Source organism: Hipposideros armiger, unplaced genomic scaffold (assembly GCF_001890085.2).
Source record: "Hipposideros armiger isolate ML-2016 unplaced genomic scaffold, ASM189008v1 scaffold_402, whole genome shotgun sequence".
Lineage (NCBI taxonomy): Eukaryota > Metazoa > Chordata > Mammalia > Chiroptera > Hipposideridae > Hipposideros > Hipposideros armiger.
This window is the reverse complement of record NW_017731752.1, coordinates 1,012,006-1,027,293: the sequence shown is the minus strand read 5'-3', so window position 1 is coordinate 1,027,293 and position 15,288 is coordinate 1,012,006.

The following is a 15,288-nucleotide window of genomic DNA, read 5'->3' as shown; positions in this document are numbered from 1 at the left end:
AGAAAATTATTATTTTGGTAGTACATAACCCTTGCCTCTCTTTACAGTAGGCAATAGCTTGTTCCTGTAGAGTGCCTAAGGTCAGACTGTTTCCACCAGTAAATGTGTACTCAGCCTCACCGTCGTGGCCTCCTGCAAACCTGAAGTGTGAAGCTGTCTGGGCTTCTCCTGGCAGGTGAATTACAGCATAAACCCTACCAACTCTTGATCTGTGACAAAGAGAAGGATTTGGGTTGCTGCTGTGCTTCATCAAGCAGAAACACACATTTGCTTTCATGAAGAAAAAAAACTTAAAAGAAGGAATAAATGACTCCTTAGGTTCACTTCTAATAACTAGAATTTTTTTCCTCTAATTTTAAAAGTAGAGCATGGTTGTCAGAGAAAGACAAATACCATATGATCTCACTTTTACGTGGAATCTAAAAAACTGAATAAATGAGGAATGTAAACAGAGATCGTCTCAGAGACACAGAGGAAAAACTTAGGGTTACTAGTTGGGAGGCGGTGGGGATGAAGGAAAAGGGGAAGGGATGAGACAATTCAAATTGGTGACTATAATATGGCCTCAGGGATAGAAAAGACAGTCTGGGGAATATAATCAATAACGTTGTAAATATTTTTTAGGAGGCCAGCTAGACTCATGTCTTGTTAGGGAGACCACTGCATAGACGGTGTAGAGGTCTGACCACCGCACAGTATTTCTGAAGCTGATGTTGAATAACATTGTATGTCAACTACAATTATATATACATATAGTCACAGGATATGGAATAGAGTGTGGGAATGGAGTAAATGGAATTGTAATAGATAAGTATGATATCGGGGGTGGGAGGGCAGTAGATTGGGGAGGGATGTTGTTTCTGTATGAGGGGTGGAAAGGATAAGAATTGTATTGTTCTGTACACCTGAAACTAATAGTAAAAAAAATAGTTAAAAAAAATAAAAGTAGAGCATGGTCATAGACAATAGGGAAAATTATAAAAAGACAAAATAAATAAATAAAAACCATCTCTAATACCACCACCCAACGATAACCACCATTTACATGTTAGTGTTTTTTCCTTTCATGGAAGTCTTACATATACACAGATATGTTTTATGTAATTAGAACACAGAGAATAGAGGGTCTACTTTTTATTCATCTTCAATATTGTGAGCATTAACCCAAATCATTTTGAGTGAATATTCCTGAGGAACATGATTTTTATGCCTTTAGGGTAGTCCAACAAATAGATGGATACCTTTTAACTTTTACATTTCGTATAAAAAAATAAAGGCCTCATTTTAAGGCTATTTGTTGTTAAGATAGTGACTTTCCATTCTCAATGTCTGTCATAACCTGAGTTCCCTAGAAAGCACAGCCTGTGACAAAAGGTACATGTGCTATTAATTTATTGGAAACACAGTTCAAGGAAGCAAGAATTGGGGACAACGGGACAGCAGCAGGGATGGAGCCGATACAAGAATGCATGATTAAGCTGGCCACCACAGGCCTGTCCAGGAAGCTGTAGAACCAGAATCTCTCCATCACCTGTCAGAGGATGAAAGAGACTCGATTCATATGCACCCATCTCTCATTGGACAAAGTCACAGTGCAAAGTATTAATTCTCCTGCACTTAGGGGTTGCCTATGCATGGACACCAGGTAGAGGCCCTTGGCCTTGGCCTGAGGCAAAGCGTGGCCAGGCTGGCTCTGCATGAAGCGGTGGGAGTGCTGAGCAGCAGCAGGAGAAGAGACAGGCAGATCTGAAGTGATGCAAAAGAGGCATCCGATACAAGCCTTGTCTACTCTATGTCTGCAACTTTACAACTACTTGAAACACAAAACAAGACAAAATCGAACAATGTTTAAAAGAAACAATATTAGGAGACCAAGAGAGCTAAGAGGGAAGAAAACCAGGGGAGAGGGCTTGGTGTGTCATATCTTAGGAGGACTGTCACAGCCGCCTGCCACTCCTTCCCTGCACAATCCTCCTAAAAATAATCGCCCTGGGATGCCTTTCTCTATTTATTCCCCCTGAATGAGCCTTGTTTGTCTGGCGCTCCCTTGGCATTTTTGCGCACTCTTCATACTGCAGTCATGGCAATATCGTGGGACCGAGTCTCAGTTTAACGGGGTAGAAATTCCTCAATATGACGGCTTAGCCTTTTATATATGTATGTCCTCCAAATTGTGAAGCAATTTAAAACAGAATTTTAGAGCTAGGGGCCCTTCATTTGAATACACAAATAATATCAAATCCCCATTCTGCAAATAGCAACATTTGAGGCAGTTCAGTGGCCTTGGAGATTAATTTGATATGGCAGTGGGGCTGGGAATAAGGTAGCACAAGTACACAAACGTTTGTTTTTTTTTTTTTTGTTCGACACATACTGCTTGATCACTCATTCATGCCAAGCATGGATAAGATACATACAAGAATCAGATACAACCCTTTATGTCAAAGATTTTACAGTTGAAAAAAGGGCATTCTCTACATTTGTTACAAGCTCAGAGTATATATATAATCTAGCTAGATGTTTATGATAATCCTGGAGAATGGAGGTTAAGCCTCAGGCCTCTGGATTAAGAGAGATATAGTTTCACCTTTGGCTTTTCCACTAGTGTTAGTGAGGTAAAGAGGCCATTCCAAGCCTCACTTCACTCACATACATACAAAAGAAGAATTATGATAATAGGCACTTTATTGAACTTTAGTTGCTGTGAGAATACAATACACATAAAGCACTTAGTACATTACCAAGCATATAGTAATACAATATAGTAATACAATTTTTATATTGTTCTGATTTCACAGTGAACTTAAATGCATTATTCAGGATCACATGCCACAGCCAGGACTAGAACTCTTATTTCCTGCCTCCTAGTCTAGTGATATTTCCCTTGAGGTATCACAGTGAGGAGGATGGATGCAAACTCCACCTTCTCAGCCCTACTATTTAGCACAACGTTCTGCATGTAATGGAGAGCCAATAGATACTGATGAATAACTAACTGGCCGCAGACTCCAGGTCAAATTATGGAGTTGCTAATGTATAATAAAAATAAATTGTGTTTCAGAGCTTTGTTTGGCATTGCTTTGGAGGATACTAAAGATATCAAACACTGTTCTTTCGGCCAATCATCGGGTGATTAAAAAAATGTAGGTGCTCAGCTCACGAATAAATCCTTCAAAAATACATATTGTTGTAGCAGAGCTGACCTGAGCACAGAAATGTTGAGGAGATAATTCCAGTTCTCACTGTCCTGTCATGTGGAAAGCAGGAGGTGACTGGACTGGCTGAGGGAAGGAAAGACTTCTTACTTCTGGCTGAGGGAGAGGCCTATGGCAGATTCCACGGCCCAGGCATCTGAGAATGCGGATATAGTTCCTGGATCACTGAAGTCTGACTCAGTGGGTATGAAACGTTCAAGTTATTGAAGTCCAGCCATACTGGAACAAAAGCACAGAGGCTTCCTTGAGAAACAGCCAGTGGGATGAAATCCATCTATGTCATGAAATGTATACCTGTGCTTGTTCTCTGGCAATGAATGATTCTGGAAAAGCATGTTGCTGGAATTTGTCTATGTCATTACCTGAGTATTACTGTAGGGGACTTCGTAGTCACCAGTGAGTGAGTATCTACTGGGTACCATGGACATTACCAAATTTAATCATTCCAACTCCCTTATATCCGTAAGAATTGCAACCCAGAGTAGGGAATTTACTCATTTTGCTCAGCACTATACTACCCCTAGTGCCTAAAACAGTGTCTAACAGAGTAGGTTCTCAGTAGTTTTTGCTGAATGTATGAGGAAAATAGAAATTATTATCCAAACCTGGAACTCAGAGGGTTAAGTGATATGCAAAAACTAGGAAATGGAGGGGCTAAGTCTGGAGCCCAGATCCACGGAACCCCAAACCCTGCCCTCTCAGCCACTGCCCTTGACACTCGTACTGGTTTCCCTGTCTCTAGGCTTTTCCATTTTCAAAGCAGATCACACATCTCCACCATTAGTCCCTAAAACACTGTCTTCATTTTGTCATTTCTCAACTAAAAATCCTCGATGTCTCTCAGATGCCTTAAGATGACACTCAGACTCTCTTGCCTAGCATTCAGGACCTTGAAAATCTGGTCTTCACATTATTATTTTCCACTAAAGCTCCCCCAGAAAGGCTCCAGTCCAGCACTCTCGCTGTCCCTGGAAGAGCCCTTATGCATTTCTGCCCTCTACATTGCTCCCTTCATATATGTCATTTGAAATGACCAATTCACTCTGCCCGTCTCTCTGAACCCACTCCCATCCTTTAGGATTCAGCCCAAGTTGCAGCTCTTCAATGACATTTTTCTGAATACCTTAGCAGGCAGTCATTTCTCGTTTCCCAGAAATAGCAAATCTCTCACTTAGTGCCCTACTCTCTGGGCAGTTCAATAACGTTTCTTATAATTACAGGTCTTTGTTAGAAGTACAACACAAGTCTATAAAACTAGATTGTTAGCATATTGAGAGCAACAAATATGGCCAGATGCAAACGAAAGAAACAGCGTATCTGCCATGTAAGAATTATTGGTTGAATGGTTAATGCAACTAAGTATTTTAGGCTAAGCTAGCCAGATGACATATATTTAAAAAAATGTATATATATGAAGTTATTGATTTAGAATAGAAAAGGACTAACTCACTCTCATATCTTGATACTTTAAAATGTCCCTTCCCTTTCTTCTTTCTTTGCCTCTTCACCCTTTTCTGTTGGGAGGCTCCTTGTGTATCTCTGCTGCAGGGCAGAGACTGCCAGTGCTGGGAGACAGTCCACTGTGAGACAAATGCAGGGTTACATCAGCCTTGAGGCTGGGCTGGAGTTCAAAGCTCCTGGCCAATATTTCAAATGGGCTCCACTCAAGAGCTATGGACTTTCGAATGGCAATTTTTGCTCTGAGATTACTGCTGATGCAGTTTCTCAGTGACTTCCACAGGGACATGGTGGATACCACCTAACATACCAGGCCAAGTTAGGGACTGGCAGGGTGAAAAGCAAAAATTAGGAAAGACTATAATTTATCAACCCTTGTTAATGCAAAACCTCAATGACACATGTCTTATACTTAGGATGGAAGGATCCATCGTGCCGAATCCTACTGTTCCTTCCAAGTGAATCAGTTGTTATGGAAATGCTAATGGATCTGAGGAAATATGTGCCCTGTTACAGCGGAGATAGGGAGAAGCTGGCTCCTCCATGCACTGGCACATGCCACCACAGTAAATAAAAAGCTGCCTAAGTTTGTCCTCAGAGGGCAGTTTCTAACTCTTTTTGGGTAAGAGAATGATTTGTGCTGAGCAAACTCCCATCAACAGCTGTTCTATTCCCAGAGGAACCCAGTTGCTCCAAGAGAAAATACTCCTGGGAACCATCCCCTGGGAACTGTCCAGGAACCAGACTGAGGCCTCTACAGCATGTGAAGCAGAGACACACACATCTGAGATCCGGTAGCTGTTCTGGAAATGTTTTTTAAATAGTTGTTCAGTTTAAAAAAAAAAAAAAGGTTTCCTGGGGTGGCCGGTTAGCTCAGTTGGTTAGAGCATAATGCTCACAACACCAAGGTTGCTGGTTCGAAACCCACATGGGCCACAGAGCTGTGCCCTCCACAACTAGATTGAAACAACTACCTGACTTGGAGCTGATGGGTCCTGGAAAAACACACTGTTACCCAGTTTGGGTTTTTTTGTTGTTTTTTAAAAGGTTTCCTTTTTTCTGTACAATAAAAGCAAGTTGGGAACTTAGAGACACTCTGAATCCCTGAAAGGGACAGCCACTCTAGAAAGGAAGCAAGTGTAAATATTACACTGAATTAAAATGGCTGCTGACTTGTGTTCCAGGGCGCAGTAAAGGTGAGTCGATACCACTAGAGCAAGTTGCAAGCTCCTTGAGGCAGGAGCTGTGTCATGTTAACCCCTAGGCCCTCAGCTTCCAGAACATAATAGACACTCAGGAGTGCTTATGGAATGCATTTATGCTTGCACAAGTGAATAAGTGGGCTAATAAATGAATAAAAGTACCAGTCTTTTTCTATCTTGGTTTTTATTGAGTATATTAGTCCGAGAGTATCAGACTATTGTTGCAAATCCTCTATTATAAGTAACACTCAAATTTATAGTAATTAAAATCTGACATTTCCTGAATTCTTTACACCAAATACCCTACTATAATGGGCTACGGCATGCGTGTTTACTCAGAGTTTAAAAACAAAACAAACAAAAAAACACTTTACCCCCAGTAAAAAGCTAAACAAAAAATGATGATGTAATCTCTAAATGTTACTTGTCAATATCAAGACTGGGCCCACTTCCCACACTGTGGCCACTAATAAAAACACTCTGTGCTTCCTTCAGGAGCTGGAGGGCGCTCCACAGGTTTGCAGAAGATTTTCACACCCCTGTGGACTCTCGCTGGCTTCCTGGAGCAGCACTTCAATACCTTGTAATGCCATTATTGTCACTCACAAACAAGCTCAGAAATATGTACTGGGAAACGAAATTTTCTTTAGACATTTCTTCACCTAAGCCTTCCAGCTCGGAAAGATAGAAGGCTCTATCAAGAGAATCAATTTTGTCTTAAAGGCAAATAAAAAGTTATTGGCACCAGGTTTCAAATATCTCAGGGGAAGTAATACTTGCAGCACAGCAAAAAAAAAAACAACAAAAAAAACAACAAAGTGCTGATTTTAGGCACAACTTGAAGGAAATGAAAATACTTTCCATGTAACTCCTTAAGCATTCTTTCATATTTCAAGGCGCCTAATCCATGTAGGTAATCTGATTACTTCTTAAAGCCAGCAAGGGTTGCTTGTCATTAATTACTTGCCTCAAAATTCCCTTCTTAAGGTTTCAGAAATGGTGTTCCCCTGTGACTATGATGACTAATGTTCATAAGGTGCACAGGCTTAAATCCCAGTTCCTATCCATGCAAAACTGTACTTACCATTGACAGGAAAATCAAAGCTGTTGAAACAGCACACAGCAGGACTCGCCCCAGTCTAATCCATTTCTCCTATTATGATTCCGACGATGGGGGAGTTGCATCCAAAGTGTACTTGATACTGTATGGGAAAGCACCTCCTTCTAACACTCAAGTGCTGGACCCTGGTAGCATAAAATCCTATGAACCAGAATACAAAAGAAAGAAACTTGTGAACAGGGCTGAATAGATGCAGAGACTGGCTCTAGTCTCTCCCCAATGGTTAATTTCCCCTACCTGGTAGGACTCTATTATATGGCGTCAACCTGGGGGCAATCGGCTAGAACACCTTTAGGACACTGTGGATGGTTTTACAACCAGCTGTGCCTACCTAAGCAAAATGAATTGGTTAATTGTAGCAATTACCTGGCAATTCAAGCCCAAATACCTCCCCACAGGGAGCAAAAAGGACAGGTAATTTGGAGATTTGCCAAATTAGTCAGACTAATCGGCTACATCCTATGCATCAATTTAAAAGTTGAGTCAAAAGGGTGTGGCACTTCCATTTTGAGGACATGAGATCAGGCTTTCTATGGGCTTACTCTGAACTGTGGGTACCTATGTGTATGTTAAGAGCAGGAAGATCTAGGCTAGTGGTTCTCAAATTTTAACAATCGTCAGAATCACCAGGAGGGTTTGTTAAAACTCAATTTGTTGGGCTCTACCTCCAGAATTTCCGGTTCACTAGGCCTGGCATGCAGCCTGGGAATGTGCATTTACAACAAGTTCCCAATCAATGGATTGCTGCTGGTCCAGGGACCACATTTTAATTTAAGAATCACTGATTTAGGCTTCTCTCTCTCTCTCTCTCTCTCTCTCACTCTCGCTCTCTCTCTCTCTCTCAGGAAAATGAAAACAGTCTGAGGCTTCCTATGGACAACTCCATGCTCTCCCATCTCCCAAAAACCCAAACAAAAAAGGCTGAGGTGCATTTATTCGTTCAACAAGCAAACATTTTGTTGTGCAGCCATCATGTCATGCTTACCTTGGTGATACAGAGCTACAGACCAGCCTTTATCCTCAAGAGACTCCCAGTGTGGTGGAGAGGCAGACATGAAACCAGATGAAGATGAGGATGAGGCAGTGTGAGAGGAGATAGAGATAAAGACGAGCCACAACTGGGGACACAGAAACTCCACTAGGACTGGCGGTCGCCAGGCAAAGTCCCAGGCTTGGTGCAATAGGACAGAACTGAAGATGAAGGTCTTAAGGTTGAGAGGTCTGTTTGCATTCATGAGTCAGCGTTCCTGAGTCCAAGGGCAGTGTTGGAATTGGGTGGGTTCCATGGGTAAACTTCCTGATATCAGGCACCATTTATGCTGCAAAGATCAACATCTGCTCTTCTGCACATAGTAGGATTTCAGCGTATCAGTGAATTGCTGTCCATGCATCATCAATACCGTATAATGATCCGATCTGCCCAATGGAAAAGGTACAGAGAGAAGTCGCTTGTTTCAAATTGACTCCTGAATCAGAGCCAGAGAAAAAGAACTTTTAATCACCACAAATCTGGTTTGAATTTGGATTGGCAGATTTTAAAATGAAAAAGAAACTGAATCCTATTATCAACTCCTTGAACCTGCTACTTCTTCATAATCAGTTTTCTTTTTTTCACTTTACTGTAAATCAACTGTATTTGGTAAGTAGTAGTTATTTGGGGGGTGAACAGAGTTGTCAGATAGGAAAATAGATGATGTTCTTCCAGCTTCCAACAGCCATGGGCAGCAGGTATTGGTCCACAGTGACATTTTTGTTATGCATATAGTTTGATGCAGTTCACTTTTGAAAAATTACACTCATTCATGGCTAACATTTGGCCTGCTGAAATGAAATAGGTATTAACTCGTTTAGCTAAAGTATTCCAAAAATAAAGGTAAATAGACCTTTTCATGATTTCAAAATGAAAAGGGGGTCTATATTCCATAATTTAATATGCCCACATTCATTTTTAATAATACTTTGCTGATTCAATTAAGATCGAGTAAAAAAAAAATCAATTGCTACACTTTGTTCATCAACCTCTTGGAAAGGCTTTTTTGTTTTCTTTGGTTTTAGAGCTCCTTAGTTTAGATGGATTTCTTCTTAACTTTCCCTTTCGCATTAGTCTGTGAATAAGGTAGGAGAGCACACATTTCCTCCTTTTAGCAAATAGACAAAAGTCTTCATTCTGTGCCTAGACGGTTTTTGAGTGAGAGCACTAGAGAAGAAAGTAAAGGCTGAAACAATAAGCATCTATGACATGTAGGCAAATTTAAAGACAGTGCGGTAGATAGACTCTAACTACTTTTCTAAATCTAATATTGTATGGCACTTATGATAAATGATTACCTCACTTTTACATTACACGACAACTTTCCCTTTGACTGGTGAAAAGAATGTCTTAATTTACAAACAAGTCATGTTCCAAAAGTCTGTAAGCCAGTTGTTTTAAACTTGGAATGCTTTCCCCACAGAAAGATGTTATAAATTATGGTCTAACTATAACAGATTAGCCCACATAAGCATATTTCCTTCATAATATAACTTATCTATTGTATGGAAATACAGGGGCAGATAATAAGTGTTTATAGTTTAAAAATAATTAAAAGCAGTGATTTTGAATGAAAAACTAAAATTTCATCCCAGGATACTTGAGGAAAAGAAGGTTTAATTAGAGGTCAGTAGGATGTCAGAAAACTTTTGGTGAAGATGTTGAAGTGGGATCCTGAAACTATTAATACCTTAGTATTTGATGACATTTGTCATTTATAACATTACTTCAAAACATACATCAGGTGTAGCATTAAATATCCTGTTTGCTATGGTTAGCTTTGGAGTTTAGTTTATAAATAAAGTAGAAGGAGGAATGAAAAACTCCTCCCCTCTGGAGTGGTGGTGATTGTTAAGCAAACAACTGGAAGCATTCATTTGTAGCTATTCTCACTGTTATGTTTCTGTTCATGATCATTTGATAAATGGTGACTTTTCCCCTGTCCCAAAGATCCAAGAAGGCAGATATCTCATAAGTTTTTGCTAACCATTATATCCCCAGCCTTTAGCAGACAGCCAAAGAACAGAGCTGCTCGAAAGTATTTTTTGAATGAATGAATAAAAAAGAGAAATGGTTTTAAGAATACAGAATTGTAGATGTGTTAAGAATGAGTACGTAAAATTATATTTATTATTAGTCTGTGTGTAGCCAAAGAGGAGGGAGTCAAGCCAAAGACAGGGATAGAAAGACATTTAAGGATAAGGACAGTTGGTAAGACAGTTTACTTGGTGAAACCAAGGAGTTTGGTCTGTCCAAGATTTGTTGTTTCACAATAAGGGGTATTGGGGTTTGTCGGCCTTAAGATAGTTAAGTGGCAAAGAATGTCCTGTGGAAATATAACCAGTGGTGTGCATACCAAAGGTGGGGTCTGCACAGTATACAGGTAACAGTTTGGGTGGAAGCACTATCTGTAGAGGATTTAAAAAGGAAAGTCAGTCTGCTTTTTAGTATTACTATATATCTGCAATTTAAAAAAATGTCAGTGGTGAACTATTCCTCCGTAACAAGATTATTTTTGGTCTGAGTTCTAAAAATCTCCCACAGTTACTGTTGTTTTAATTAAGTTTCTATTGAGCACATTTTAATTACCTTTCTTTAAGCTTTGTAGTCTAAGTGGACGTTAATTCAGAGAACTTCTAGTTACAACAGAGGTGACACTGACTCCACCTGTTTGTTTTCAGAGTAAGTTCTTAACAGTTTGGAATGATCCAAGTTCATTTCAGGTACACTTTGTGCTTCCAATTCCTGAGCTACTACACATTCCTACCTTTAAACAGTAGATTCGAAAAAGCAGTGCTAGCACAGTTACTAAAAACTTGAAGAAACAGAACTTGAGTTTTGGACTCCATTTTTTCACATACATTTTCCTTAATTTGGGTTCTATGGAGGTACTCTAAAAGTACTTTGAAATTATTGAAATAGAATATAAAACGGTATGTACATTATATACGTGTATTATTATTATTATTAGTTTCAATTGGACTAACACATGCAAAAAAATGAAACCGGACCACCTCCTTACGCTGTATAGAAGAACAAATTCAAAATGGATTAAAGACTTAAATGTAAGACCTGAAACCATAAAACTCCTAGAAGAAAATATAGGGAGTAAATTTGCAGACATTACCCTGAGCAATATTTTTACTGATACATCCTCACGGTCAAGGGAAGTAAAAAAAAAAAAAATTATCATATGGGATTATATCAAACTTAAAAGTTTTTTCACAGCAAAGAAAACCATCAATAAAACAAAAAGGAAGCCTACTGAATGGGAGAAGATATTTGTCAACGATATATCTGATAAGGGGTTAATATCCAAAATTTATAAAACACTCATGCAACTCAACACCAAAAAAAACCAAAAAACAACCCAATTAAAAAATGGGCAGAGGATATGAAGAGACATTTTTCTAAAGAGGACATACAGATGGCCAACAGGCATATGAAAAAAAAATGTCCAACCTCACTAATCATTAAGGAAATGCAAATAAAAACCACAATGAGATACCACCTTACTCTGGTCAAAATGGCTATCATCAATAAATCAACAAACAACAAGTGCTGGCGAGGTTGTGGGGAAAAGAGAACCCTGGTGCACTGTTGGTGGGACTGCAGATTGGTGCAGCCACTATGAAAATCAGTATGGAAGTATCTCAAAACCTGGAAATGGAATTACCGTATACATGTATTTTTAAAAAGAGATTCCATAAGTTTAATCAAAGAGGTCTATGACCCTCCCAAAAACATAAAGAACCACTGGGATAAAGTGTATCCAATATCTCTTCTATATTCTTTGATGTTTTATAATACACAGAGTGAAATGAGGAAACAGTTTTCTATAAAAGTATTTGAGTTACAGTTATAGTCATATATGAAATATATGATGTATATCATTCTTAATTATGAAATGTAGTTTTGCAAAAGGTGAATGTGAAATCTGAGCTTTATTTATTAGTGAAAAGCAAAAAGGATCTAAATAAACATTCCCATCTACAATGAATTACATGATACTGAATATCTGAAACATCATTTGAATAAAAGTTTGGCCAGTAGCAGCTACACGGATATCAAGGTATTATTCAGATCCGGAATCATAGAATTTTAGCATGGAAGAGATAGTAGTAGAGTCTGAACTTTATTCTGGCTTCTATCACTGACTTTAAGCTCAGATGATATAAAATAATTGCCTAATGATTTGTCTCTAAAAGAATAATGATAGCTAAAATTTGTTGGGTGCTTACTGTATGTTGAACACATGTTTTTATGAATTATCTCAATTATTCTTACAATAATCTTACAAGATAGTACTATTATAGGTCCTATATTATTGAAGGAACTAAGACATAGGGAAATTGGGAAACTTATTCAAGATGATAGCTTGAAGGTAGAAAGTGAGGATTCTCACACAGTCTGCTTCACTGCATGGCCTGCTCACTTCAGCACCCTAAACTGACTTCCTGTCATAATTTGACTTTATCTGTTTCCAAAAATTCCTATTACCATAGCTTCTTGACAGATGCACTTCTATCCCAAGTTGGTTAACACTTTTGATTAAATACTTCCAAGGAAGGAAGTTTCACCACTTTCCTCCATAGTCCATTGTGGTAACAAATTCTTTAAAGGAAACCGTTAGAGAACGTTTTATGGGAGGTTTACAATAAAGTAGGCACTGGCTGAAATGTCACACTTGACAAGTTCCTCCCTGATCATCAATTTGATAAACACAGAAACAAAGTGAATGGGATTAATAAAAACAGATCTGGGTGGGATATAATTGATTACCAAAAATGAGTCATTATATGTGTTTGTGTGTGTGTATATCAGTATGTATATAGGTATATGCTATAGGTCATTTTGAAAAAAATCATTTGACTATTTCTTTTCTTTTTTTATATTTATTTATTTTTCTTCTAATTTTAAAAATTAGTTTCAGGTGTACAAAGCAACATAATAGACATTTACACCCCTCACAAAGTGATAACCCCCCTCCCTCTAGCTACTACCCCTCTGACATCTTATATAACTGTTACAATACCACTGACTATCTTTCTTATGCTAAACTCCACCTCCTGTGATTATATATATATATATATATATATATATATATGTATATATACTTATATATACATATATATTCGTATAGTTGACATACAATATTAGCATTTGTCTATTTCTTGATGCAAATATTTAGGATTAATGGTAGGTGTTTAGCCTAGGATAGCCAAACAATAGAGCCTGATACAAGAACTTACATTTTTGGGGAGTGTGATCCTAGGGAGCACGTGAGGGACAGAAGGAGGGACCCAACAAAGGATGGAGAGCCAATGCAAGACTGTGTTATCAAGCTGGCCACACTGCTTCAGGCAACTGGCTGATTAATTCAGTTAAGACCACCTCAGAAGCCACCATGTTACACATTTCAGGATCCTTTGATGGGAAGGGGAGCATTTATCCCATCTGGGCTCCCATCTCCTTTAGTCAAATATTTACCACAGGCTGCTTATTCTCTCACGCTTCTTTCTGGGTTTTAGTCTACACTAAAACTTGAACTAAGAAGCCTCTGGGTGGGAGTAGAAATGTGAGAGAGGCCTAGCGCAATTGCCCCTGTGTGAAGCTGGTTAGAGCCATTTAGAGCAGATTGTCCTTGCAGTGGCCGAAAAAGATGGGTGAGGTCCAGAGGATCTAAAGCACAGCATGGGAGGTGTTACAGAGCAAGTTACTTTGTATTATAGATTCACAGGTTTTCATTTTATTTTATTTTTTTGGCCTCTTTTCCTATAAGGACTTCAATGTTCTATATATCGTGTTCATTGGGTCTAATAGAAGATTCTCTAGCTTTCATTATCTGTCCATTGTTTGGATATTTACGTATTTACAAATACTCACTGAGTGTGTCAGACCCTGCGTAGGGAACTGGGGAAAGAAATGGAAATGTGAGAAACAGATTCTCTGCTTTCATAAAGCTTACTGTTTCAACTCTGTGCCTACCGCAGTACTAGCACACAGCGGGCACTTTTCAAAGAAATAAAATTGTCCTCTAATACAATCAGTGTTAAATGAGTATTAAGTGCTATGCAAATCTTAAATGACTGGAGGGGTGTCCCACTAGGTAAACCACTCTATCATCCTTACAGGAAGTCTCTTACTCACAGGTTGTAATGGCTTGTGCCTGCCCTGGGAGCACTTTGTTATCTCTGTACTACCTAGGATAGAGGAGGATGAAATTTAGACAGATTTTTGTACTTAATCTGTATGGTGTCTTCTAGCCTTGAGAGAACATTCTAGAGGCTGGAATCAGGAGCATCACCACCAGCAGCAGCAGTGGCCACACCTGCACTCACCTGGCAGTCCTCCCAGGCAGAAGGTAGAAAGTGCCCTGTCTCATTGCCAGCACGCTTTCCTTGAGCATCCCACTGCCCAAACAACCAGCTGACTCTAATCAAAGTACTTGGTTTCAGGAACCAACTTGTTTCAGTACGTCCACAGAAACACCCAGGTGGGAAATATATGGATTCATTAAAATCTTTGATGCACAGTTAGCTGTATTCCATTGGTCACAAAGAAAATGCCATGCCAGGGGCACATTTATATGGTAATAAACTTTTCAATTCCCTAGAGAGCTGCTGACACAAAAATCAGAATAAAATTATTCAAATGATAACATTTTGGAGGGCAGGTAAGTCTTCCTAGCCCTGTTGGTGTGGTTCCCTTCACTCCAGACTTCTGGCGTTACATGACAATGAAGGCCTTCTGACAATGATGCTTTAGGTAACATCATGCTGATGGCCTGGAATCAGCTGATGTATGGGGAGCTGTCACTGTTCTTTAGTATTCACATTAAACTCTCAGGGTAGAGTGACCAGAGCAAGCCATGCTTTATGTCGCAGTCAAGGCAGCAAGGCTGCTGGAGACTTTCTAAAGAAACTTGCCACCTGTGGCTAGTGGTGGGGCTATTGTGCAGCTTGACAGGGCAGAGGCTGTAGGCTAGGAGCTGGAAGGACAGAAAGGTAAATTGAATTGGCTCTTCAAAGAGTGGGTTCTATTGGCTGAGCATAAAGCCCCCCAGTAGAAAACCTCTACCTTGCACCGCAAAGAGAAGTTCATAGTTCCAAACAAGGATTTCTCCTGGAGAATAGGTCAGCAGGCCTAGCACACCTTTCCCCAGGTGCCAAAGGTTGAGCTGGGGAGCAACTGCCTGGGAGGGAGCATCTGAGGCAATGTGCCTGCTTGTTGCTGGCCTGCTTTAGCAACAGCTGTGCACTG